Source organism: Oxyura jamaicensis, chromosome 7 (genome assembly GCF_011077185.1).
Source record: "Oxyura jamaicensis isolate SHBP4307 breed ruddy duck chromosome 7, BPBGC_Ojam_1.0, whole genome shotgun sequence".
Classification (NCBI taxonomy): domain Eukaryota; kingdom Metazoa; phylum Chordata; class Aves; order Anseriformes; family Anatidae; genus Oxyura; species Oxyura jamaicensis.
The window spans coordinates 7070910-7097475 of record NC_048899.1 but is presented as its reverse complement, the minus strand read 5'-3'; the positions used below and the strand labels follow the sequence as shown (position 1 = coordinate 7097475).

Sequence of the window (26566 nt, the reverse complement as noted above, 5' to 3'; positions counted from 1 at the left end):
AAAAGAACAGAAGTCCAGAAAACAAAACCACCTGAAGAAGAGGAAGGGGAAAGGTGCCTAGCAATTTCCATGTTATTTTTCATTGTTAACGAAAAACATCCCACAGCCAGAGCTTTTGAACTATTTACTTCAGCTGCAAGAAGAGCCGTTTTGACTGAAGATTACACAGCCCATCAGAGGGACATGCGACCGGCGCTAAAATAGCCCAATAAGGCAGTGCCATCTGCAGGTCTCCGAAAACATTTGAGCCTTTTCTATTTCAAAAGCCAATAAAGCTGTAGTTGCTGCAGGGCAGGAGTGCTCCCCCCATACAGAGCCCAGGCTGTCCAACCAATAAACCTGGGCACATCTTCTAGAGGAAGTGTAGATAAATAATGAAAGAACTTTCAGCAACAACAACAAAAAATGAAACAAGGAAAGAGAGATGCCACTCCACAATGAGCATGAGACCCTTCAAAGCACTGAAGTAACAAGTTAATTTTGACCTCAGACCATCTCACAGGTCACAACTTCACTATGGCTCTACCTGCCCAGCTGCATTTATGGAAGGGAGGACTTAGCACCTGCTTAGGAAGAAGGGAAAAGCATCTCCAGTCCTTGGAGCAGCAAGGATCTGGAACAACCTCCCACAGGGAGGGTCAGGAAATCCACCTCACTGCCAGGAAAAGGGACTGCAAAACACAGAGCTTGTATTACAAGAAGGTTTTACTTGTTGATCCAAAACCTCTCCCAGGCTCCTTTATTCAATTACATGCAATGTTTATGTTGCAGAACAGATTTGGGAGGAAAAGGCACTTCCCAGAAAATGAAGACTCACTAACCAGGAGGTGTGAGTATTGGGAAATGATTGGCAGTGAGGATAGAGGGCTCCCAGACCCCTGAGAAAAGTTACATGGTGGATGGAAAAAGAAACATTTACTGATGCTTTTCTTTTGTGCAGTGATACACAACTTTAAATTGTTTGTCTTCCACCAGACTTCTGTACCAAATTACTTACCAAACAATTGTTCAATCTGCAGTGTGTTTACAGTGTAACCCCAAAAGAATGGCTTTTCTCTTCCTTCCCCAGTGTAATAGGAAAACAGAGACAGAGATATCTGCTGCCATGTTGCTACCAGGAAAAAGAAAATTCTCATTCTGTATTCTCCAGCCTACTGTCCTGTTCAATTTTGCATTTTAGCTTTTTGTTGCTCTTCAGGGAATGTCTGAGATTCAGAGATCTTGGAATAGTGAATCAGGGCAGGGAGCAATTTTAGTACACAAATTCACCCAGCTGAGAGCAGCGCCGAGATTGCAGCTCAAGCCAGAGGCTGGAACAATCAGCATTCTCCAACTGCAAGGACTTGAAAAGGACCTCTCTATTAATTGCAGATCATACATTGTGCTCAGTACCACGTTGGGCTGTCCATCAGCCTGATTGCTAAATAACCGATACGATAATGCATCTGGAACCCCTGTCATTCAGAGTTCTGCCCATTCATAAAAGCCAGTACAACGGGTTTTTTAAACCACCTTAGTGCAAAGTAGTTTATGTTAGCTGAAGTAAGGAACAGGGGCTAAGCTGGAAGTGAGCAATGAAACAGGTCTATTGCTGTGCTGTGCAGCAACAACCCTCAGTAACATCAGCTTATTAATTCTGGCCTGCAAAGCACTTTGAAGTTGCAGAAAACCATTGCCTGAAAATGCTATTATTTTATTGAAATCAGCATCTGTTGTTTTCAGCGTGATCTATTCATTGTCACAAAACAGCATCCGAGCATCCCTGCTGCCTGTTTATGAGAGAATCACCACCTCCACGTTAACATTTGTTTACTCCAAACGCCAGAGCAACTGTGGCAGCGAGAGGTCAATACCCTGCCGTAACATTTCATCCCATCATCATTGACTCAGGCTAGGCGGTGCAAGTTACAGCTGCGAGTCCTCGCTGGCCCCACACATCGGTTTCACTAAATGCAGCCTTCTGGAAGCAAATTTCAGTGGGTTGGGAGCAGCAATCTCGACAAGCCTTACCACATATGCCTCTTGCTTATCTCCACAGGCAATTAATAGGATCCCTCTTGAGTGATGGGTTTTTGATGGGCTGGGAGGACGGGCTCTTGAACACCGGGCAGTTGCTGAGGTTTAATTATGGGGCCAGAGAGACGCTTCCACAGCACCGGCACTCTGGTGGGTGCTGGGGCAGGAGGAAGGGGGTGCCAGGCTGCTGCCTGCTCCCACTGCCCTGCTGAGATATGTGCTTCCCCTCCCACTCTGCAGTGCAGCTCGCCTGCATGATGGGAGAGAAAACAACACACAGGCTGTTTGTCCCTGTGTTGGCTTTTTCTGAAAGGATGCCGAGCCACAAAAGCACTCGGGGGGTTTCTGGGAACCTGAACCTGGAGATTCAGCATCTCCAGGAATCAAAGCTAGGTGGACACACTTACAACTGAAGTACCTCCGAGCAGAGTGGTACCGGGCTCCTGCTGTTTCTGTGGGAGCTGAAAGGAGCTGCAAAATTTTGGAGCAGAAGCAGTCTTGGCTGTGCCTCTTTCCAAGCAAAAACCAGTGACACAAAACACATATTTTGCAAGTTAATAAGTCAATAGGTGAACAAATTGCACAAGGACAATGGCAGCCAAAATGTGCCTGTTCTCTCCTGCCCTGAGGCCCCAGCTGCAGGCCATGCACCTCATCACCCAAGCAGTGTCCAAGCCCCCATTCACCTTGCATGTTCCCACTAACAGCAGCAGCTCGGTACCCAGCTAGCACAAATGCTGAGAGTGCTTCATCTTCACCGCAAGCCCTAGTGGGAGCAATGCCCATTATTTCCTTTCCATACCTTTTGCATTATTACTTAATTAGACTGTGCCAGAAGAGCTTCTGGGAAACGCTGTCCCCGTCTGACTCCTTCCAGCTCAGACAACAACAGATAAAAGACTAAACAAAAGCCTGACACAGATATTAGCTCAAATGTGTACTGCTTTTTGCTGCTGGATGAGCTGAAACGGAAGACAGGCATGCTCCTGTGTCCTACCGCCTCACTCCCCATCTCAGCAGACAGCAAGGAGAGGACTTTTGCTGATGATCTGTGAGGAGTTAGCAGAACATGCTAAGCTCCCACTCGTGCACATTCACCCTAGCCAGGAAGAAATCCAATACAGGAGTGGTGGCTGCCTTCCTGTGCAACTGAGAGCCAGCCACAGCCCTGTTTACCAGCTCTCATTTTTAATTACCTTTCCGGCAGCAAAGAGTACACACTGCCTGAGGTCACTCCAGCCCATCGTCCCTGGAGAAGGATGTGAAACATGAATGACTGAAGCCTTCTGGTGTGAGAAAAACATCCAGGCCATCCATAAGTAATGGCTGTTCATTACAAATTTCAGCATGTTGATGCCTAAGACCTCAAGCCACAAAGGTCCACGAACAGCCAGGAAGTATGACAGACAGAAGGAACCTGGCTGGAATTCAATTTTCACAGGTTGAGTAATGTGGGTAATGAAGTTTCAGGTATAGGAAGTTTTCCGGTGGCCCTTTCTATATTTCTTTGAAATAGCATTTAAAATAAATAAATAAATAAAAAAGTGGGTAAACAAAAAAACAACAAAACAGCACAAAGAATCACAGAGCTCCATGCTAATCGCAAATATTTACTAGCAGTGAGACATCTCCATACTGATCACACTAGCAATGGCCGTCGTATTATTACAGCAAAACACCAGAATTATGATTATTACTTTATTTAATTGTTATTATTGCAGATGCAGAAGGAAATCTTACTATTCTATTGTCCAAAAAGAAGAAATTAGTTTTGTGACAGGCTCACACACATTTTGCTGTGTAAGGAGAATACTGGAGATTATAAGCAGGGGGAGGAGGGTGGGAAGGGGAAAGAGAAAAGAGAAGAAGGTGGAACTAAATTAAAATGAGGTTCTAACACATTATTTAGTGTCAGAAAATAATTCTGGAACTGTAATACTTCCTGATATTGAGTCCTCAGTATTATTTCATCCAGCCTCAGACAGTCCTGCTGAAAGGAACAATGGCTAGTAAATAGAAAACAAACAAACAAAACCCACCCTAAGATAGATGAGAGAGTAGGAAGCAAGCCAGGAAATTTCTTTGGAGTCCCCCACAGCAGCCACAGAGCTGGAAGGAAAGCAGACTTTGCATCACATGAACACTGAGGCATCTAATCTGCTCGGCCGCATTTCATAAGCCTGCCATGAGCACAGCACTTCTGTGGGCATGTGGACGCATCACATGTGGAACAACAGATGAAACGCTACATTTAATAAAACTGCACACACTCCCACGGAACAGGGAACATAAGAAGCAGAAACTAAGATGACCCTGTATGAAACCTGTTCTTCCTATGAAAAACATGAAACTCCAGGTGTTTGTGCTTCTAGCACTGGCAGGCTGGCTGGCCCCAAGCCCTGTACACACGTGTGTACACGCATCCATCAGCCGGTCAATACGAAGGACACCGCACGCCGCTGCAGCATTTCTACCTATCAGTAAATTCAGCAGAGGTGCTGTTGTAGGCAGTGGTTCCCCAGGGCCTGGTGGCGCTGCACACGTGCTTGCCTGGGCACTGACCTGTGAGGTGGAGGTTTCAAAGAGGAGACCACTCAGTATCAGGAGAGGCACTGCTGAGTGCCCTCCATGCAGACAGCAGTAGCCACTCACCAGAGGCTGCTGTTTCAAGAGGCGCCACTCAGACAGTACCCTCTGACCCTAGGGCCAGCAAGAAAGAAAAAGGGGAAAAGTAATCCCAGCATTTGGCCCTGGACAGCAATTTAATAGAAAATAAATAGATTATTTTGAAAGGAGTCCACAGCCTTGCCTTAGATAAAAGGCTTTATTTTGTTCCCAGCTCAAGAGGGTGAACCAGAGCAATGCTACTGGCACCCACGGAGTAAGAAGAGTGTGAATCTCATGAGCAGGAGAACAGGACACGGCTAAGAGTCCACCCACCCAGTGGTTTTATCAAAGGAAGAAGAATGGAGGACACAGCAAAGGCAGGGGCACCAGCCATGCACAGCAGATGAACAAATCCTTTCCCTTGAACTTTAAAATGATCTTCACTGATCTTCACTGATCCTCAGAGCTGGCCTTGCCCTTGCTCGCACCCTGAGATGTGCCACCCTTGGGAAGATTTGGAGATGAGAACTCAGTCGTGTCCCCTTGCAAGGGCAGGAGCAGCTGGAGAGACTAATGGTCACTGCCCATTGCTCCATTGATACGTGCAGCACAGGAGCAGAACAGAAAAAGTGCCCTGACTCCACCAGATTCATGAGGCTGGCAAAACCGGGGATTCCCTCTGTCCCACCCCACGCCCCCAAAGCTACAGAGTGCTGGAAAGAAAAGGCAGTGGGGAAAATGCTAAGAAGGGAGAACTAAGGAAAAGATAGATACCTGATTTTCATTGTATAACTGACTCAAAGTGACTAAAAAAAAAAAAAAAATCCAACCTGTGAATTTTACTAGGAAGCTTTAATGAACATAGTCAAAAACCCCTGAAAAGATCCCACTTTAAAAGCCTACGTGCTTCCTGGCTTTCGAGGGACACAAAGGCCTCGCAGCAGACGTCTGCGAAGCACTCCTGCCATCCTCCCACACAGAACCGCCCTGAGTGCCTTGAAGTTTGCGCTAGCTTTGAAGAAACATCTGAGCTCCAGAGGTCTGTTCCAGCCCAGCTGGAGCTGCCCCAGGCCAGCCCACCCAGGGCTGTGCGCTGCAGCGGCACCCGGTGTCCCGCAGCCCCTCTCCAGCACCCAGCGCATCGCCTCGCCCTCGCAGTGGCAGAGAGCGGCTGCGATGGCGCAAGTGGAGCTGTGGGATTCAGACCTCTGCTTATTCGGCCAGCTCCTCGTCTCAGTGCTTTGTGGAGCTTATTGATTTCATTGTCTGTCACAGGCTGAAGCTGACATTTCCTTATGAAAATGGACTAAACACCTGCTTTATTTCAGCCCGCATACAACTCCCGAGAAATGCCACAGTGACCCAGTAGAGTCAGAAGAATCACAGTCACTGACTACCCTGTTTTTGCTATACCTCACACTTCAAAATCAGTTAGGACCACATCTTCATCATCCAAGTACTGTTGGTTTTTGTTTTTTTTTTGTGTGTGTGTTTTTTTGAATAAATTACACGTGCTGAAACGTTTGGCACACTAACCTACAACAAAATGAAAAGAAAACATGAAAAGATGAAGCAACATGACTCAGGCCAGACACCAGACGCAGCCCTGTCACGCTGGCTTTGCGGATTTGGGGTAAATGCACAGGCAGCTGCAGAGATGCTCATCAGCCGTATTTATGTCAGCAATACCCAGACTGAACGCAGCATTTGCAGTTTTCGAGCCAATGCTTCCAGCCAGCGCCTCCCTGCCACAGTTACCTGGGCCCCACACTAGGTGCTGGTCAACACGGTGCGGGGGAAGCTCGCTGCTCTGAAGGTGTGCTAGCCTTTAAGGAAGGCTACGAGCTTCTAGATGACTTAGAGGTGCACTTGTTGTGGACTCATTTCTACCTCAAAAGGTTTCCCAAGTCCTCTTCCCCCTGCGTGACAGTTTACAGGAGCAAAACCTCCCTTTGCAAACACTAACTCCACCTAAGTAAATTTACTTTCAGGACTAGCTCTAATAAAGCCAATGATGCACTCAAATTCCCAGCAGTGCTCTCATTTGCAGGATCAGAAGCTTCAAGAGCCTTTTAATTTTATAAGTGAGAGGGAAGAAAATAGGGAACAGTTATTTCCCTGGAGCTGCTTACCTTAGCACCACGCCTTCAACACTGAGACTGAAAAAGCAGTGGACGATGCAAGGGCAGCAGCCAACCCTCACCGCTCATCGATTACTCACTGGAATCACCAGGCACCCAGGCGTGCAAGGTTTGAACTTCTGTGCTGAGAAACAGTCATGTATGAGGAGAAGACAACTTGTACCTTTGCACCCTCTGTCCGGATGACTGGCCAGGGCCTGAAGAAGGGTCTCCACAGCATGGTTACCACCAGTAATGGGGACAAGACTAGCAAACCTCACTCTCTGGCCCCCCGTCATTAACTCACAGTGCTGAGAGGTAACAGCCACATTGCCAGCAGAAGCTGCATCCAGTGCTGGGAATGCACAACAACACCTCATTGTTTTCCAGAGTCATGGAGGGTTTTGAGGTCTCTGCTGGCCACAAAAGAACCAGCAGCAGCTCCATCCATCCCGGCAACCCCACCTGGAGCACTTGTAGGGTCAGCACAGGGAATGCTGGGGAAGAACTGTGCTAGGCATCACCTGCCAAGCAATGTTTCCTGAAGGACCTGCTTTGCCTGAGCCCACCGGAGAGCTTGCTGCTCGTGCAGGTTCTATCACAGGAGAGTCAGAAGGAAATAAAGCAGCATGTGCCAGATCCTTGGCTGGTGGATATTAGCTGTCAGGGTTGCAAGCTGATTTATACCTAGCCCAGAATGCTAAGGCAATTCAGGCTCTGCTCCTCCGCAGTAAATGGGCATCGCTTACAAAAAATTAATAAAGGTTAAATTTAAATCAACAGAACTGAATGCCATCATGGTTTTCCACACCTCTCCACTTGCACACAAGGCCCCAAATTGTATTCCAAGGTCCAAGTCATTCTAGCCAGCATCTGCTAATCAGAAATCCTCCAACAAATTGGCAACACAGTTTTGCTCACAGAAAAGAGAACATATGAATGCGCTTTGCTTTGCCTTGCTATCAGCTCTCTGCTACTGCATCCAGTGAGGGCAGGAAAAAAAGGAATGCTAAACCACAGCACCGCTTCGCTCCTGAGCTCTTGGCAAAAGCCATCAGAGCTGCTTGGGCTACTAATCAACTTGCCATCTGGCCAGGCAGCAGGAGCTATGCAGAGAAAAGGCGGTAACAGACATTTTCAAACGCATACACAAATTTTTGAAGTGACCTCTTGCTTGGATAACCAGCTGCTTTTCTCGCTTTCTTCCCACTCCCCTTAGGAATGGGGCCCATGCACTTGGGTTAGGACCCTTGTGGTACCCACATAAACCTTCCAGACCATGAGGCCAGGGCAGGGCCATGCTGTACCCAGGGTGGAGTACCTGGGAGACCTCCCCTTGCATCAAACACGTCCTACAAACAGCTCGCAGCCCCGCTCTTCTTTTTTTGCTGTGAAGTTTATCTATTTCACCTTCAGAGCTTGCAGATAATGAGTAGTGCCACTCCATCATTTTTATAGATGTGCTCTCCTGTGGGCCATTAAAATCACCCAGTGGCAGTCTCTCAGCTGCCTCCAGCCGGGTCTGAAACCACCACAGATGTCTGAAAACATGAGCCTCGATTCCAGACTCGTTCATGTTGGATTTACTTTATTTAAATTAAATTTACTGACTTTGATGAAGTGTTGCTCCAGATTCACATGGAGCACCAAGCGAGGCTGGCTCTGTGTGGCTTTTCACACAGTGATCCATGCTGAGTAAGGCCACTTAACTACGAAACCATCTATTTTAAATGACTAATTCCACGACAAATCAAAAGCTGTTCTTAACACATACAGTCTGAAAAATCAGCAGAAGCCTCTTTCTACAAGCCATACTTTCTTTAGCACTGAAACAGCAGCAGACTAGTAAAAAGGTGATACTGTCTCCATTATGCAGTATTAAACATGAGAGTGATTGAAATTAAGCACTTTTCTCTGGAAAGCTTTGGAGTCTTTACGACAGCCCATTAGCCATATCCCTCATCTCCTGCAGCTGCTGAATGTCCCCTCAGCATCAAGGCGCTGCCCAGGAATTCGGCAGGTTGTACCGTAAAGGTCAGATGCTTAGCTGGCATTAATCAGCACAGCTCTGCTGACTTTCATGGGGGTGCAGGGATTTACTTGGGGTGAAAATCTGGTGGGAAGTGTCCTCGTGCTGCAGATATTTTTATGATTTGCAAAGAAAGGTGCCCAGGAAACCACATCAGCCAGCTGAAAGCAGTTCTGCTCCACTGAAGGCGTTGCCAGATGCCTCAGAAGGTAATGGCAAAACTGGCAGAGACTGGCAGGGCCATACCCTGACCCCAGAATGTTCTGCCCTCAGAAATGAGTTTTGCTGTGACTGCCTCTTGCTCAGTGGCAGTTTGGGGTTCACTTCTGCCAAGCTTCTGGGCATGGTAGAAGTATCTCTACAGCCTCTCTACAGTAGCAGAGCAGAAAAAAAAAATATATATATATGCAAGTTTATCTGATTGGTATGCTTGAGAAGAGAGAAAATGGAATAAGACAACAACAACAACAAAAAGCAGCAGTGTTTGGCTAGGAATTTTGTGCAGTCAGAACCTCATTTTTCAATAGTGGGTGGCTTGGGACTTTCTGAAAATCCCTTTAATCTGAAAAGCCCTTTAAAACACATCAAACTAAGCACCCAGATTTTAGAACACGTAGAAGCAACAGTCACTTTAAAATGCTGGCCCTTGATTATTAAGGAGTACAGCTGTACAAGAAGACACAGAAGCTCCTCATGGGAATGATTTGATATTCAGATTAAAAAGGCAAGAGCCCAGCAATATTTACTTACTTGGCTTTTAAACAAAGTTTTGAGGAAAAAAAAAAAAAAAAAGGCCATGGATAGCAGCAGCAAGAAACAAATTTCTCATAAGTGGGCTGTGCCAGATTCTGGATCTAAAAATAGTCTGTTCAGCAGCTTTTGAAAAAACACCACCATCTTTAATTGAGATGCCACAGCATTTGCAAAAGAGCAAACAGGAATATTACATCTCTCTTCTGCGATAGCTGTATTTCACTCACTAATTGCTGGTTCTGATCTAGGTCTAAAAACACATAACAATACTAGAATTAAAGGTCTAAGTTAAGTGCAAGATATGAGGGCAGGACGGGATTTCAACCCCCTCTTTTCTGGGAATGTCTCAATAAAAAATGGAATCAGCACTAGTTAATATTAATCTACAAGAGAAATTAAACAGTGGGAATTGGGTAACAGACACAGCAGATGACCAAAAGAAGAACCTTACCAAGAATGTATGGCACAGCTTTAGTAAATCTAGGTCTTTATCAAGAAGACCCACATAAACCAGCCTTCTGTTTTCTCAGTGCTATTCCAGTGGAGATCTTCCCCAAATCCTAGAGGTGAGAATTGGTGCGGGAACTGGTTATTTCTGTGTTAGAGTCATTAGTCAACGATGACTTAATTTGTGGGCACTCACTTGGCACAGAGGCTGACATTGTGAAGTAAATAAAAATGCTCTTTAACTACATCGTTCTGAGGGCATCAATACTTAGCAACATCAATGTCTCTTTCATTCAAGAAAAACTGCAGGTCATGTTTTAGCTGAGGAGTCCTTTCCTGACATTTCCCAGCTGAAGGCTCTAATGGTCATAAAGTGGAGGGAATTTTCAAACATTTGTTGTTGGAGTGAGCTTTTGTATAGAGGACTTCAAGATGTCACATAAAGATTGCAGTCTCTTATTGATTTGTAGAACAGGAACTACACAGGCGAGGAGCAAGGGAAGTCCCTTTGCACCAATAAAGCCTGCTATTGTTTCACAGCTGGATTAAAGTGGAGTCACTTAAAAGAGAAGAACTTATTTCATTCTTTACAGCCCTACTGCTACAAACAGCTTAAGGACGTTATCTATTTTGTTGTGCATGCACAGCCGCGTGAGTGTCTAGCAAACACACCTGCCAGCATGTGTTCGGGTTTATTATATATACATACCACGTCAAGTGCGTCTACCAGGCACACCTTTGTGGCTCTGAAGAGGGGCACTAGCAAATGCACGCTGCTAGATTTAGGATATTCTCTAGGCTCACTGCCAGTACAAATGCCATTCCCCGACCTTTCCTTTCTCACTACCCAGACAACTTGCTAGCCGACAGCCTCTCAGGCTGGGCTGCAAACAAGGGACAAAGGTATGTGGTAGATCAGCAACTTTCCTAGAGGAACTCCCTAAAATATTTGCTCTCCTTTATCCCCAGCCCACTAGGTTTCCCATAAGAAATGGCAGCATGCCTGTTAGGAGCATTCTTCAGCTGTGGCAGCATTTCCCAGCTCTGCTAATTGAATTAAGCTGCTGTTATGAACATCTAAAACAGCTTCACCAGAGCATTTGCATTCTCAGTAAAACCTGTAGCATCTTTAGATGTCTGAAGCTTATGTGATTTCATAGGTTCCCTTGGGTGAGTTGGATTTTCATGCTCTATCATGAATAGGGAAAAATCTATTTTCTTTTGTCGCAGCCATCTCCACTGCCAGAAGTTACAAGTAGAGGGTGAGAGAAGAGATGGAGGAGGGGGATCTCTGAGATCACTAAATACTCGAGAAACATTCTCAATACATTTGTGCTATTACTGAGCTTCAGGAATGTCATCTGTATAAGTGCTTTTATAACACCCCTAAAGAGGCCAGATTTATCATTTTCTGCAGCAATACAACTGTGCTAAAACAGTCCCCCAGCACACCACAGCAGGTGAAGCACCGTGTATAGGAGAGCAGATAGGAGCATACCACAGGCACGGATATTTAACGTCCCACAGCAACAAAGCATTTTGTAAACACATGTAAAAGTGCTTTGTTGAGTGGAAAAGAATGACCGAAATGGGGTTTAAAATGCCAGGCTGATTTTTGGCACAGCACCGAGCTGGCGTGTCTCCCAATTCTGTTCAATCTGGTTCTTTATTAGGCTGTGGATATATTGTAATTAGTGATTATACAAGATGCTATCTGGTTAAATCCCTCAGCCCCCGTTTTGTGTATTATTTGCTACATCTTGATGTTCCTTCTGCCCAAATGAATGTCCAAAAGGGGAGCACCTGGATAGGGCTGACAAGTGGCTCACAGCTCAGAGACCTCCCTGGCTTCCTGTATGTGCTCAGTTCCCCTGGCTCAGTTTCCTCCACTGCACAAGAGGAGCAACAGCACTGCAGGATCCCCCTGAACTTTAGTGGGGAAAACCTGAGAAGTACAGTTAGACAGCAGTTTTCCTTCCAAATCTGATGCAAAGGCATAAAGAAAACATATCTTTTCTCACTTTCCATACAAAGATTTTACCACAGAGTTATTGATGGAAATTTGAAGAGCTCTAGAAAGTATCACCGTCCAAGGGGTGGTTGGAGGCTAAAATCAATAATGAAGTCACACAATTCTGCAGGAAGTCTCCAGGACTGAGATAGGCTGAAACAAATTATTATTAAGAAGATAAATCCTTGCATGTCATCAGAGTCTCCACCACTTACTGGTATTACACTTTTTACCACTTACTGGTATATACACTTTAAGATTCACCAGTCAGGTGAAGCCTCGAAGAGGACAAAGCATGGAGCTGACCCCCCCTGGCTGCTGGTACCTGACATGCAGGCAGTAGCACGCACATCCCGGGACAATGCTTTTGCTCTGGTTTTCCTTGCCAAGGAAGCAGTGACAATGCTCGAGCTTGAATACTTGCTAAATAAATAAATAAATCATAAATAACAAAACTAGCAAAAAAATATCCACCTATCTGGGCAAGTTGTAGATTTTTTTTTAGGATGCTGGCAAAATTTCAGGGTCAAGATATATAGATATATATATATATATTCAATTTAGGCGGCAGATGCTCCAGCAACCACTAAAGCAGAGAGACAGGCATGCTCTCTGTGCAAGTCAACCATTTTGGAGGGGGATATTGTTGCTCTTTTAAAAAACACATCACATTGCAAATTCTCCTGGTTACCTTTTTTTGGGGTATGCTGGTGAGACGAAGAAAAGCCAGTAGCAGATTTGGATAATTACCAATGCAGAGGATTTGCACCTCTGCTGTCTTTTCAGTGTTTTAATGTAATTGACTTCTAATTAACTTACACACGACCTTCACGGGTACCACTCCAGGAGTGCCCTTCAGTCTCATTCACCTCCAGCATACCACATTTAAACACAAACATGCCAAAAGAATTATAATTACAATATTGCAGTGAAGTGTTTTCAAAAATAGGCAGATTTACTATTCTGTTTGGAGGACACGTGCAGAGAAATGAGCTCACCATGCACCCGCCCATCTGAAAGCTGACTACGGAGTTTATTCATCCCACTTGCAAAAATCATAAATAGAACAGGAAGGTGAATCAGAGGGTACAGTTTTATGGCTATAATTTTGCTTCCCTCTTCAGATCAGATGGTTGAGCTGAAAGAATTAAAGCCCATCTGACATCACACTGCATGTGTGTGCTCAAAATGCTCAGGAAAAATAATAATCCAGGGCGAACCAAATATTTAAAGGGCGATTTTGTAGGCTACTGTTTCTTATGCATACAACCAGGCTAAGAAGATGGTTTGAAGAATAAATCTTGCTTTAAAGAGTTTCTGATTTAACTGCTTAACGGTATAGCTTTATAATTTTACTTCCCTAGAGTTGCAGTTGGGGAATTTAACTTAATAGCTCCAGTTTTGCTCTCTCACCTGAATTTCCAAAAATTTGTCGAGAATATGAGAAAGAATTGCTAGTTTTGCTCTGTCTGCGACTCATTCAAGAAACGGCATACAGCAAAATCAGATTCACCAGTAGGCTACGATTGCCAGTTACTTGACAGTTGGGTTTATTACCAGAGATGGCAATTTACAGACACAATCTGACATTTTGAAATGCCTGTTCTCATACAGCTGTAAATTTCTCCCTGCAACTTACATTACATTTAGGAAACAATTCAGAAAGGTCTAAAATCAACCCGACTCCAGCTGCTTCAATGTCCCTTAAATCAAGACTATTTTACGGTAAGCAAAGAGCCAAACAATCTGAAGAGCTGGTGTTTTGAGGAGGAGCTGTTTCTCTTAAGCCCTGCAGAAAGGAAAAGGAAAGTGAGCTACGGGCCTACTTTCTAGCTCCTGTGTCCTTCAAATCTCTGCATGGAAACCAAACACAAACCTTGGCCACCCTGAAAGTACCAGGGGTGAAATCTTATTATCAGTGGTAACAGCCTCATGAACTGCAGCAGAGCTGAATTTCCTGCCAGGCAATGTGAGCAGAATGCAAATGCAATGAAGGGGCAGTAAAGTCCTCCCCCCTCCATCAACACTCAGATCTGGGGATAACGCATCAGTAACAAATAAATAGCTGCTGCTCTCCCCACTCTTTGTCAAAGCACAAAGAGCCCCCTTACTTGGCGTCATCCTGTGTCATAATCCTTGTCCCTGACCTGGAAGCGCTGTGGTGCTGGCATGGCACTTCTGGACCCAGCTTAAGGATTTCTGACAGTGACACAAACCACCAGTGCCAGCTGCAGTCTTGGCTGCAGTGAAGTCAGTGCAAACTCTTGCTGAGCTGAGAGGAGAAGTCCAAAGTCCTTCTGGTGCCAACTGTCGAGCCCACTGAAAGGGGGCTCATAGTCAGATGTATGCTCTGGTGGGCTGCGGGTGTTAGTAAATACCTAATTGTACCAATACCTGGGGGTGAAAACAGGCTGAGGATTCATGCTTGTGTCTTTACTTTCTATTCCGTTATTCAGTCATTTTATTATATGAAATATAATTTGCATTATATTCATAGTTTACGATCATACTAATAATAGCCTACTATACTCAGCACTACTCTCTGGCACTTGCCTACAAAGGACTCCCTACAATCGTTTTGAGAAGGGCTAAGCCAAGACTTCTGCATTTCATAGTTTGGATTCAGCATGCTACTTTGCCTTGTGCTCTCCCAGGCAAGAAGAGGGGAGGACTCTGCCCTGTCCTCCACTTCTCTGAAACCCCATCCTCAGCTGGCACAGACATAAGACCCTTGGCTCTTGATCTGCATGGTGTCACAGCTAGTACCTGGGGGGTATATTTCATCAGGAGCCTTAGGACAGTCAGCATGGCTTACCTCCATTTGGCATAAGGAAATAAACCAGTAAACATAAAAGGAGCATCTACTGCCCCCAGACTTCCTGGCTGTCTCTGGAGGGGCAGGCAGAGGAGCTCCCCAGACTTGAGAAGGAGCTGAAGGACTCCTCTGAGCCTTGGCCAATTTTAGACCTGCAGTTCTGACTCAGCTGCAGGCTCCCGTCAAGCTCGAGGTGATCGTTATATATCTCTGCATCTCCATTTCCCCTCTATAAAACCAGGAGAGCATTTCCCTCCTCCCAAGCACTTTCTGCCTCACCTACTTTACGACTCAGGTTCCTCAGGGAAAGAGCCCTCCTTTCCGCACCACAGAATCCAAATTGTGACCGGTCCCCTAGGCCATACCTTAAACCAAATACCAACAGAAATCTTTCCTAAACAACTGACTGAACCCCTCAGGTACTGGGAATCCTCTGCAGCCATCCCCCAGAGCTCCCCAGACTTCCCCAGCACAGCCAGAGAAGATGAAAGGCTCAGAGCAGAAGGCAGTAATGGCTATTTCCAGGTGAGAGGTAAGATGCCAAAATGTGCCTTCCTGCCAGACGAGAGGACACATACGTTTGCCTGTTTTTCTAAAATAACACGTGTGAACATCTGCAGTGCAAAAATCCCAGGTCCAAAGTTCCAGGACTGCAAATTAAAAGGCCCTTTTTTCTTCTCTTATTTTTCCTTCATCCTAAAAAAATAATTTCAACACAAGTTCTCTGCATCTGAGATCAGCGTGAAAAACGCTGCTTTCTGTCGCAGACCCAAGAGTCCCCAGCAAGAAGATCCTAGAAATAAATATGCCTTTGCAAAACCCTCCAGCTTTGATACAATAACATTTTGACTGAATTGTTATTTTACCCACAGTGTTCTCTCTAACTCCATTCCAGCTACAATTAAGTTAAAAAACATTACATCTCCAATCCTTTCTCCTGTGCTCTAACCATCATAAAGAATTTGAAAAAAAAGAAAGACACGGTCTTTTTTGTTCAATTCTTTTGTAAATCACTGTTAAATCTGCATTCTCACTTTATAGTACAGTTAGAAGCAATTTTATTAAAGTATTTATGATTATGAAGGGCATAATATGGAAATGATCCATCTCTCCTTTTTTCTTCTGATTCATAATACGAGAGCAGGAGTTCAAGCAATAAAATTACCAGCGTGCAAGAGTCAAACAAATGAAAGACGCCACTTTATGCAGCATGCGGGCACCTTATAGAATTTACTATTGTGAGATGTTTAAATGTCAAACGGGGCTGAACTGAAATGCAGTTGGACAGCAGAGTTATGAATGACGTGAGAATGGAGATGCCGTTGCTGCAGTGAGGTACTCGTGGTATGTTTCCTGCCCATGATGTGGACCTGCACCCCTCATCCACCCTGACAGCAGAAGGTCCATCATGCTGGAATTAGAAAGCTGCCCAAGCCTAAGGTGAAATTATGTCATGAGTGTGCAGTTTTCATGTTTATCACTGCCACGATGCAAAATTGGAGTGGCTTGGCCTGAATCCCGAGTTCCTATCTTGAAATGCTAATTACACTAGATATTACTGATAGCACTACTGCTACTCCATACAGCAAACTGCATACCACGAGGTGGTGGGCAATGAATGTGCCAGCGAATCCAGAGGAGAGGGCATTTTTCAAGCCTTTAAACCTCAATATATTCCACCAACCTAAAAGCAAACCCACAATTAGAAACGTAAGACACAAATCATGTAAGGCATTATTCCCTCAACTTTTACATGGAAGTAAAGCTCTCATTCCCTAGATAAGACTTTGGGGCCTCATCTCAATTGGGTAAGGAAGGTGAGGCCAATGCTGGTACCTGAACAACAGATATGGAGAGGTTGTTGCATGCCCACAGTACAAGTCACAGGCAGAAGCTGGACACAGTAGAAAGTGGCATGCTCATTCAGTCAGTAATGCACTTGACTGGTACTAGCATGGAATCAGCATTTGTAGCCCAGTTTTTTAATTCCTGGAGCATTTTTGCTTTACTTTGCATGCAGAAATGAGAGACGTAGTAAATTTCCTCTTGTATATTTGATTCTAGAGGATGTTGTTTGCTTCCTTCCAAAATGTTACACTCCGGAGTTAAAGAGGTAAAAAACTCCAGGCCAGAAGCCATGGCAACATCTGGTATGTAAAATGAGGGACTACAGCCCCTCTGCATGGCAGTTGGGATGCAATGAAGAGTCATCATGGTTGCTACACAGCTCTTTGCGTTTCCTCCTCCTCCTGCTGATTGCTAGGAACTCCCCTGAAGAAAGCAGATAGACTCCCATTTTGTCCCATGGGAAGCTCCGATGAAAGTCCTCACCATGCCTTCTAATACACGGCATGCATTTTGTTACTGGGTGGGGAAATTTATGGTATCTGTTGGCCGCAAGACTCACAAGGACTGACACATGCAAGAAAACAGAGGTGGAGCTCTCAAAGCAGGGAATCCCTCCAGTCTGCTCTATGATTAACATCTGACAGAAATCAGGAGAACGAATGCAACTAGATCAGGTGAAAATCATGATCACAACCACACAAAGCTTTCTTCATTCCTTTAAACCAATAATATGTGTTCAGCTTCTGTATCACAATAGATTTCTTATGAATCTGCACTCTGGAGAAAGAACATAATAAATTCCTGCAGTACACAAGCCAATAGGCTTAGCCTTCAAAGGAAAAAATAAATCATGATGTTTGCATGATAATGCTTTGCTTTCAATGCTTGCCATTTTGCTTTCATTGCATCAGTTTTGTTAATATGTATTTATGCACACTAAAGATTACATAGAAGTCATTCTGCAAAGATAACACACAGTAGGATTTGGAAGGGCGAAATCAAATAATCCCATCAGCTTTGCATTTAGAACCCAGCTAGAAAAAGGGACAAGATCTACAACACCCTTTCTTGTTTACCTAGTGTAATTGCTTTTGAGCTTTCTTGCAAGTGGATTTGCTGAGAAACATGCCTTTCCCTCTAGTAAGGTCTGCTTTCATCCCACTACAAAAGTTCTGTGACCAGAGCCAATAAAGGAGATAGAGTAAGGTAACCTTAAAGGCCAAAGCTCTCAAAATACCTCTGCTAGTTTTTTCCCTGTCCAAAAGAAAACCCTAGTTTCTGATCATCTTTATAAATGACATGACCAACAAACGTCTGGTGGAATAAAAGCAAAATTGTGTATTACAGGCTCACAAAGCTCATAATTACAGTAAACGTTATTGATTGAAGTGCTGTCACTGAAAGTAATTGTCAAAATGTAAATTGCCAAAATGTAAAACTTAACAAGCAGCAGAAAGCAAAATATTTCAAACACACTGAACATTTGGAAAGAGGGAGAAGTGGTATTACTGGTATTTGCAAACATCCACCTTGCCACTCGCCCTACTGCCACTGCAGGATCAGAGTGCCAGTTGGGGATCAGAGGGAAACCAGACCATGCGAGATTTGCTTAGCTTTTTGTAGGAGGCAGCTGGGGGAATAAGAACACTGATAGTCCACATTTCTCCAAAAATCACAAATCCCCATCCAAAGCTCCCAGAAGCCTGCAGGATTCTTTCCACTGACTTCAGCAGGGTTGGATCAAATCCTTATGCGCACTGTGGTTCCTGAGGTTGGAAGTGCTTAAAGCTTACCCTGTTCACGTTTACCGATTTGCTCTGCAGGGAGATGATTTATTTATTGCCTCAAAATTCTTATTCTCTTGTTTAATACAAGTACTTTATCATTGTATTGAGGAGCTCACTGCAGGCAAGAGGGAAGGCAACAATGCCTTCCTTGCACTGGCTCATGAAGCTCCTCTTTCTGATGCAAAGAAGGTGACCTGGGGAAAGCCTTGTGCTGATGACCTGAGGTTAGATCTAAGGAAAACTTGGGACAGGAGAATAAAACAAAACAAAACAGTAGAAGAAGGAGGGGTGACTTAGGAAGAAAAAGAGAAGCAAAGAAAAAGGAGGTGAAGACAGAGATTGAGGTAAATTTTAAGTCCTGTTAAATCATCCTATCAAGAGTAGTGAGTCTGGCAGCAATTTCGAGGTGATCACAAAAACAAGATGCCTCTGACGTCAGAACCTTTAACCAAACATGCCATTTACACTAAGGCTGGCACATAGACAGTCCTTCTTTCTTGATGTGACCGGCAATCCCCTGGTGGGCCTGTATGGCCAGGTTTGGCATCAAGAAGCCTCTCTGGCAAGATTCGGCTTCCAGCAATGAATTGTATTGATGTTCAGCCACATAACAAGTGATCCCCTCTCCTCCAGCTAACCACATGGACTCCTGCATGGATTACATCTCATGTCTGCTAGATTATGGGCTTTGCTCAGCTTAAAAAGATGCTTTTTATCTGCATTGTTAAAGCAAGTGAGAAGGTTCAGGGCAGCAGCAGTTAAAAACATGCTAAGTGCATTTTAGGGCTCTTCTGTCTGGAAAACAGCCAAATGAAAGAGAATCACACAGGTTATTTTCCTATCAAGCCACCCCCACATATATGTTACGTCTGGCTACATTTTGCCAGATAAATAAACTGTATTTATTCCTCAGGCTATTGCCCCTCAGGATTGTTTCCAGGGTTTTCAAATTACATGAGTAACAACATTCTTCTAAGTCTTTGCATCCTCTTCCTAATTAAAACATCTCTCAGACTTATCAAAGTGGAGATATTAGCATTCGAGGCCAGCTACCTTTCCTTCCTAACAATTCCCTGCGTGCCCAGTGAGAATGCTGGGAGAGGGGAGAAAAAAAAAAGGAAAAATAAAGAAAAGAAAAAAAAAAAAAGAGCAAGACAAAGAGAGACAGGCTTTATCTCTTATATCCAAATCAAATCTGTTTTAGCAGGTCTCTTCTAAGCTCCCCCTATCCTTACTGGCCATCACACTATTTTACAAAGCTGTCACTGTATGCTAGATATTTGGCTTCAGGGAAAAAATGATCAAGATGAAAGAATTACCTACTCCACTTCTACCAACCTCGTGAATCATTCATGTTCCTTACCTGAATCACAGCCAGCTGCAGTATCTGTCACATTCTAGATTTAAGCCATGTACAATGTAACATTTACCAATGATCATTCAAAATATTCCATTACCCTCCCCCCCGCCCCTTCAAATACACACATTATATGCTGGCACACGGTACAGGAAAAAAAAAAAAAGGATTTATTGTAGAGTTCAGCCTCTTGCTAAAGTGCCATAGTTTTAGCTGAAAGGTACACAGGTCTCTAAAGACAAGGAGTGACTTTGTTTATGATTTTTCAAAAGCTCTATCTAAGGATCAGAATACAAGTTTCCCCTGGACTTGGTTTTAGATTCTCAAGTGAAAACTGCGGAAACCAGGAGTAAAGAAGCCTATACCAGTGGTCAGACTAGTAGAAGACGCCTTACCAAGAATGCTTATTTACCAATGTTTTTTACCAATGGTTTTGGCTACGCAAAATCACATCTAAAGCTCACAGAAGTTGCTGGGAATGCTTCACATTCACTTTGCTAACTATTTACATTCAGTCAGCAGAATCTGCATGAAATTTTATATCTTGAGTAACAGAAAAAAAACAGTACTCTGGAGCAAACTGTGTACATCTCACTGTCCCCATTTAAAAATCAGGTGTACATCCTCACACCTCTGGCATCGACAAACAAAAATCACCAAACGAAACAGACATTGCTTCAAGGCTAATTAAGACGTCATTAACTAAGTTGCTGACACACTTGCCAAATTTCAGCAGTAAAGGTAAAAGTATAAAGAATAAATTCTGAACCACCTCAAATAAATTTTGAAGTGATCCAGCAGGTCAATTCTACCCTGAGGCTTTTGTGTCAGTGCTGAACACGTTACTCCTGCCAGCACAGGTCTCATCAAGGCACTGCAGGCAGAGCAAGGCAGTACGTATTCTGCTACCCAAACCTTTATTGCAGTAATGGGATTACAGGGAGGATTGGTTCAAAGATGAAATAAAGTGTTCAGTTAAAGCCATTAAAAATAGTTACTTTGCTGTCAGATTATTAATGGTCTGTCATAATATTCTTAGAGTTGATTATAAAAAGTATATTTCTGTGTAGTCAGAGCACCCTTCTGTCAGACACTGTGGTAAATGAAGATCCAGCAATAGAATCGCTGTCACCGCACAGAAACACTGCCATCTCTTGTTGATCACCAGGCAGACACCCAAATGCAGTCAGACATACACTCAGAATGTGGCAAACACAGGTTAGCTGTTTTAAACCTTAATGAAAGAGACTTTCTCTAACGTAGCTTTATCTCACCTTTCACGTAAGGACACATGTTGTTCAGCGAACACCGGATAATTCATTAAGCCATGGTAACCCGCTTTTGAGCCAGAGCTCAGTTGAAACAGATTTCTTTTCTTCCAGACACCCAATTTCAGTATTTCATTGCTGTAGCACTAGAGACTTCAGCAGTTACTCCCGATACCTGCAACACAAAAGCAGATTTAGTGCTCGGAAACCTCTGAAAAATGCAGTATGAAATGCTACAAAGCCTAACGCATTTTCTTCATGTAAAAGTTGACGCTAAGTTTCCTGTAGAAGCATTGAACAAAGCAGCACATCCCGAGCAGGTGCTCGTGTCCCCGTGCCACTGAGTGCCAAGACCCTGTCCTCAGGCTTTCCTGCTGAAAAACTTCACCCCAGGCCCACAGTGGCCGTGGGAGAAGGGTATGGGCAGCAGCACAAACTGTAGTTCTTCTGAGACTGTAGAACACAGATTTCTAGTGAAAACTCTAGCACCTCACTCACTGGAAATGAATAATTTCTTTCATACTCTTTGTGAGCCAGTTGATAGCTTCTTTTCCCCCTGATTAATACCAGTAGGATCATGGTAAGGGCAAGAGTAGATTTCCTGCCTGGGCTGGTTAATTTCCATGATTATTTTGCAAGGCATCTGGGTCTGCTGCTGAGGCATCCGTGTATTCATTATACTTCAGTGGCACATAATGAAGGCCTAAATGAATACTGCAAATTTGGGGATTCTAGTTCAGTGGGAATAAGAAATTGTGTCAATGGAACAAGTGACCTGTTCCAAATTTCTGTTATGATGTATGGAAGAAATTAAAAATATATCTATTAAGGAAAATTGAAAGACTGCAGCCATTTTAAAATGGTATGCCCTTGAAACAGAGAATAAGATAAAATTGTTCATGCACTTCAGGTAAGACTCCTACTATATCAAACAAAGACTATGTTAAATCCCATATCCCAAAAGTAAATCCAAATAAATACCACAGATTCAGTTCCTGAAAGCCAGGGTATTTTGATGATACTCACCAGGCCCTGTCTGTGTTGGAAGAAGCTATCAACAAATGCTCACAACGTTGTGCTGTTGGCCAAAAATTCACAAAGATTCTGGTTTCCAGGCCCTTCTGAACATGCATATGTGGTTCTGGCAAAATGTCTGGTTTTAAAATGTTGGGGTTTTAGGAGTATTTAACACTTGGAAACAGTGTTAGTAGGCAGATTTCAAAGGAAAACAAAGCTTGTTGATGGCAGACACCATAAATCACAGGTTGCTGATGATTTCCTGAGGAAGGAAACCACCACAAACAGAAATAAATTTACCTCTTCCGACACCATTTTCCTCATGCCTTAGACGGCAGCCTGCTCCCGGATCTTGCAGAGCTCTGTGTTTTAATACACAGCATTAGATAACCTGTCACGTCTCACTCTATTTCTTTCCATCAGCCCTACAACAACCCCACTGCAGCTGCAGATGGAGCATGGGCTGCCCAAGGCACCCATTTACCTCAGGAGTGCCTTGCTCATGTCCCCCCCTCCTCAAACAGGCCCGGCATGCAGCCTGCCCCTGCGCGGAGCACAAAATGGCCGCCAGCCTTGTGGTGGGGCCTACCTGTGTGCAAATCCCTTCTGAGCCCAAATCCTCAGCAGGGTGCCCAGAAACCTTGACTCACCACAACAAAATTCAAACCAAAAAATGGCCTCAAGCCAGAGTCCACCAGTGCCCCATGTCGGCTGTGTGCCTATGAGCTGTGGGCATAGCTGGTGGGACAGCCTGCTCACTGCTACCAAGGGGAACAGGGTGTTGAAATGTGTGAATACAAAATGCTTGTCTTTTGTGTTCCTCTGCCTTCACATTTTACCTCAAGGAAGCACGAACTGCTTCTTGTTACTATAAACTGCAATTAACTGTGGAAAATGACATTTTTTAAGTCATCTTTACTGACATGTCTTAACCTCCTTAATACACATGTAATTCTTATCTCCATCTTGCAATCCTATTAACTTGACTGACATCACAGCAGCACCAGGGAATCCTCACTCCTCCCGCAGTCCTTCAGACATGCATTTCTCCACCAACCCCTAAAAATCAACCTGAAGTCAGGGGGCTCTGTGTGAAGGGATTGGCTACAACATCATCCAAATGGGGCTGAGGATTCCCCACCTTAGAAAAAAACAAAGAGGCTATATAGAATAGAAGGAGTGCCACTACTCCAGGTCTATGTTATCAGTCAAACTGACAATTAAATACCCTGTGGAGGTCTGCTTACCTTCTAACACACCAAGCAAAGAGGATCCATAATTTTGGGGACCAAGAAATGATCCGGCAGGCTGAAGCTGACAGGTCAAACCACTTACTCAACTGCAAAGGTATATTAAGACCCACAAGCAGAGAGGGCTTGGTTCACTAAAAAAAAAATAAAAAAAAAAATTGGTTCACAAGAAGGAGCATAATGACTTCCAGTGAAGCTATTCCTGAAAGAAAATTCAATTTAAGAATAATATGCAGATTTCTTTTTCAATACCAAGCTAGTCAAACACTAGGAGAAATGGCCCAGGAAAGCAATAGGTTATTTGTGTCTTCAAGTCAAGAATAAACACTTTTATGGATTTATGTAGTTAAACAAAAGTTATCAGGCTCCATGCAGGTCTTAGTGAATGAAATTCAGCAATCTGCAGTATGCAGAGGCAGGAGTAATGGCTTCTGCTGGCTGCAGGAGCCATGGGTTGATACCACAGCAGTGCTCCAGACAGTGGCTCCCATTCAAACTCTCTTCCCATCACTTGGGCTCACCGTGCTGGGGTGGGTAAAACAGGGCATCTTCCAATCCACCTTGCCCCAAATCCAGATCTGAGGCCATGCAGTGACACGTGCTGGAACTGCATGCTTCATAAAAGCACTCATGACCCCAGCTGAAATGCTCATGTAGATGTACCTAGAAACGCTTTCAAAATGGAAATGAATTAGAACTGTTTGAATTAGTCTCTGTGAATAATTTAGCCACTATATTTTGCATTAATTGTTGAATAATTTATTCACAAATACATTTTCTCCATTATTTGACCTCTGCTGCAGAGTAATGAATGCTATTTGGCAAATAATTTACTGTACAATATTTATATGAATACATTAATTCTGAATATATTTTCCTATTACCCCATTACTTCAAAATTCAGCTTTCTTAACCCCTCTTCTTGCTGTTTGATCTCAGCACAGACAGCAGTTAGCCCTCTTCTCTAAGGGAAGGGTCATTCCTATTGTGTAGTCTGGTTCGATCTAATTCATGCCTCTGTACACATTCCAAAATATTTCAGCCTGTTCTCAGCATGTTCTCTCTGGATGAAGTCTGGAGACTGGCTGCAATAAACATGGCGATGTGCAGGAGAGCGCATTAGTGGCTGGCTGGATGCAGGAAGCAGCAAGCATGGGAAATATTTAGACAGTTTCGGGGGATTATTTTTTTTAAAAGGCATCTGTGCATATACAAAATCTCAGAGATTTGATAGGGACTAAATATATAATGCTGGGGCTTTCAGGAAAACCGTTTGCTGAAATACTGTTCTTACCCAAACACCAGGCCAGCCAATTTTGTACTGTTACAGTCATAGTCTAGGAGAACACTTCCACCCCTGGAATTGTTCAAGGCCAGGTTGGATGGGGCTTTGGGCAATCTGATCTAGTGGAGGGTATCCCTGCCAATGGCAGGGGAGTTGGAACTAGATGATCTTTACAGTCCATTCCAAGCCAAACCATTCTATGATTATACAATACTATGGACAAAAAAATCATGCTGCCTTATGGACATCTTGTTACTTCAGTATTTATGGTAAGCAGGTGCATTACTGGCTGCAAATATCTGCTTGAAATACATGTAATAAACACGCTCCTCTGAAACCTCTCTGAAAACAACCTTTGCTCTCTCCTTTTAGAAATCAGCAATGTACCAACAGCAAGAATTTAGGCTGGATTGAATTCTTCCTTCAAGACAGCTACAGCAACAGAGAAGCAGCAAAGCACTGCATTGCAAGTTCAAATACAATGAAAGCATTAAAATACCTGGACAACATGTAGCTGAAAGGCTATTTGGTTCACAGATTTATGCTAAACATATCAAAGTTATTTTTTCTAAACATGCTTCCATGACTTTGAATTCAGCAGTTATATTACACAAGGCAAGTGGTGAACACACAAGCCCTGCACCAGCCCTGTGGTGTGAGGGCTTTATGGCCTAGAGCTAACTTCGCTGCAATTCCTAGAACCAAGCAATACAGCAGCAAAGCTGGGGAGAAGTTCAGCAGGATTTCATCACCTTTAATTTGCCACTTTTTAATGAAAAGTTGAAGTATTATAAAAATCTTTACTGCTAAATTTGCTTAGCCAAATCATCAGTTAAACACAGTAGTCCCCCGCTATTTTCAATCAAAATGACAGCTGATTTTTATTATTATTATTATTTTTTTTTTTCTGGAGGAGGACAGCATCTTGGACATAAATATTTAACGAAACCGATCAGTGTAAACATGAAGACTGGTAATTTTGAGCCACTTCTACATCTAACTGGACCAACTGCTTGTTGGGCTGGCACTGGCAGATGTGATCTGCTGTGTTTGTAAATCAATCAACCATCTGAGACAAGGAACACAATTGAAGTGATTCTCCCTCTTCTAACCCCTTTTTCAGAGTGCTGTGTGAAGATACTGAAGAGCTCATCCATGCTGCTAAAACCTACTCAGTGGCCTACTGTTCTCCACCAGAGAAGGAAGCACAGGAAAATCCTTGTACTCTGCAATTTAATACCACCATTGTGGATTGAAACACCTCAGACTGCACCTCTGGGAAAGGGTATAAAGAAGAGACAGAGCACTGTGTACATTTGGGATGATTTCATCTCCTTCATCCAGAGAGTAAATGTTGCCTGAGACAAGACCTTTATCCTGCAGGAATTGTATATATTCTTTGCCTTTTTTGTACCTTTTCCATTCCATGCTGTGTCCTGACCAGAGAAAAACAAGAGTTTCCTTTTTTTTTTTTTTTTTTTTTTTCTTTTTTTTTTTTTTTTCTTTTTCCCTTCCAAATGTAACTATTTTTTTCCCCACTCTCCCATTTCCTGTGGGGAACAAAACCAGTCCTTCTGTAGCAGAAGCACATTCTGGAGAAGGCTTGCTTATACACTGCCTAGAGACATGAAACGGAAAGAGAACCATAAAGCTGTAAACTGTCACTGCAGTTCATCCAAGATGATTAGATGCTTCTTTTTGGAATGGAATGGAATTCCCTTTCCATTTCAATAACAGGTCAGATAATGTATTCAAGTTCAGATGGAAAAGAAAAACTTACCTATCCCATGCAAACTCATTGTAGATGGACTTGGTTGCAAGAGGGGTTTCTCAGCTTGCAGCCAGCTCTGAACATAATCACACGGTAACTTGGAGACCCATCTGCAATACGACTCCTTCTACTTATTAGAGAGTACACAATTAGATGATGGATCTTGATCTTCACACAATGGCAGT

General features: G+C 43.7%; 2 long non-coding RNA genes across 2 annotated transcripts in view; both read right to left on the bottom strand.

Annotated features, from left to right (window-relative positions):
- Positions 1–22439, bottom strand: part of LOC118170271 — a 43863-nt gene extending 21424 nt beyond the window's left edge. Inside the window, exons 1-3 of the long non-coding RNA XR_004752614.1 lie at positions 22376–22439; positions 21072–21233; positions 8652–8657 (exon numbers count right to left, since the gene is read on the bottom strand). This is a non-coding gene — a long non-coding RNA (uncharacterized LOC118170271). The remainder of the gene's footprint in view (positions 1–8651; positions 8658–21071; positions 21234–22375) is intronic.
- An 889-nt stretch (positions 22440–23328) lies between these two features.
- Positions 23329–26566, bottom strand: part of LOC118170270 — a 29620-nt gene continuing 26382 nt past the window's right edge. The window contains exon 6 of the long non-coding RNA XR_004752613.1: positions 23329–23997. This is a non-coding gene — a long non-coding RNA (uncharacterized LOC118170270). The remainder of the gene's footprint in view (positions 23998–26566) is intronic.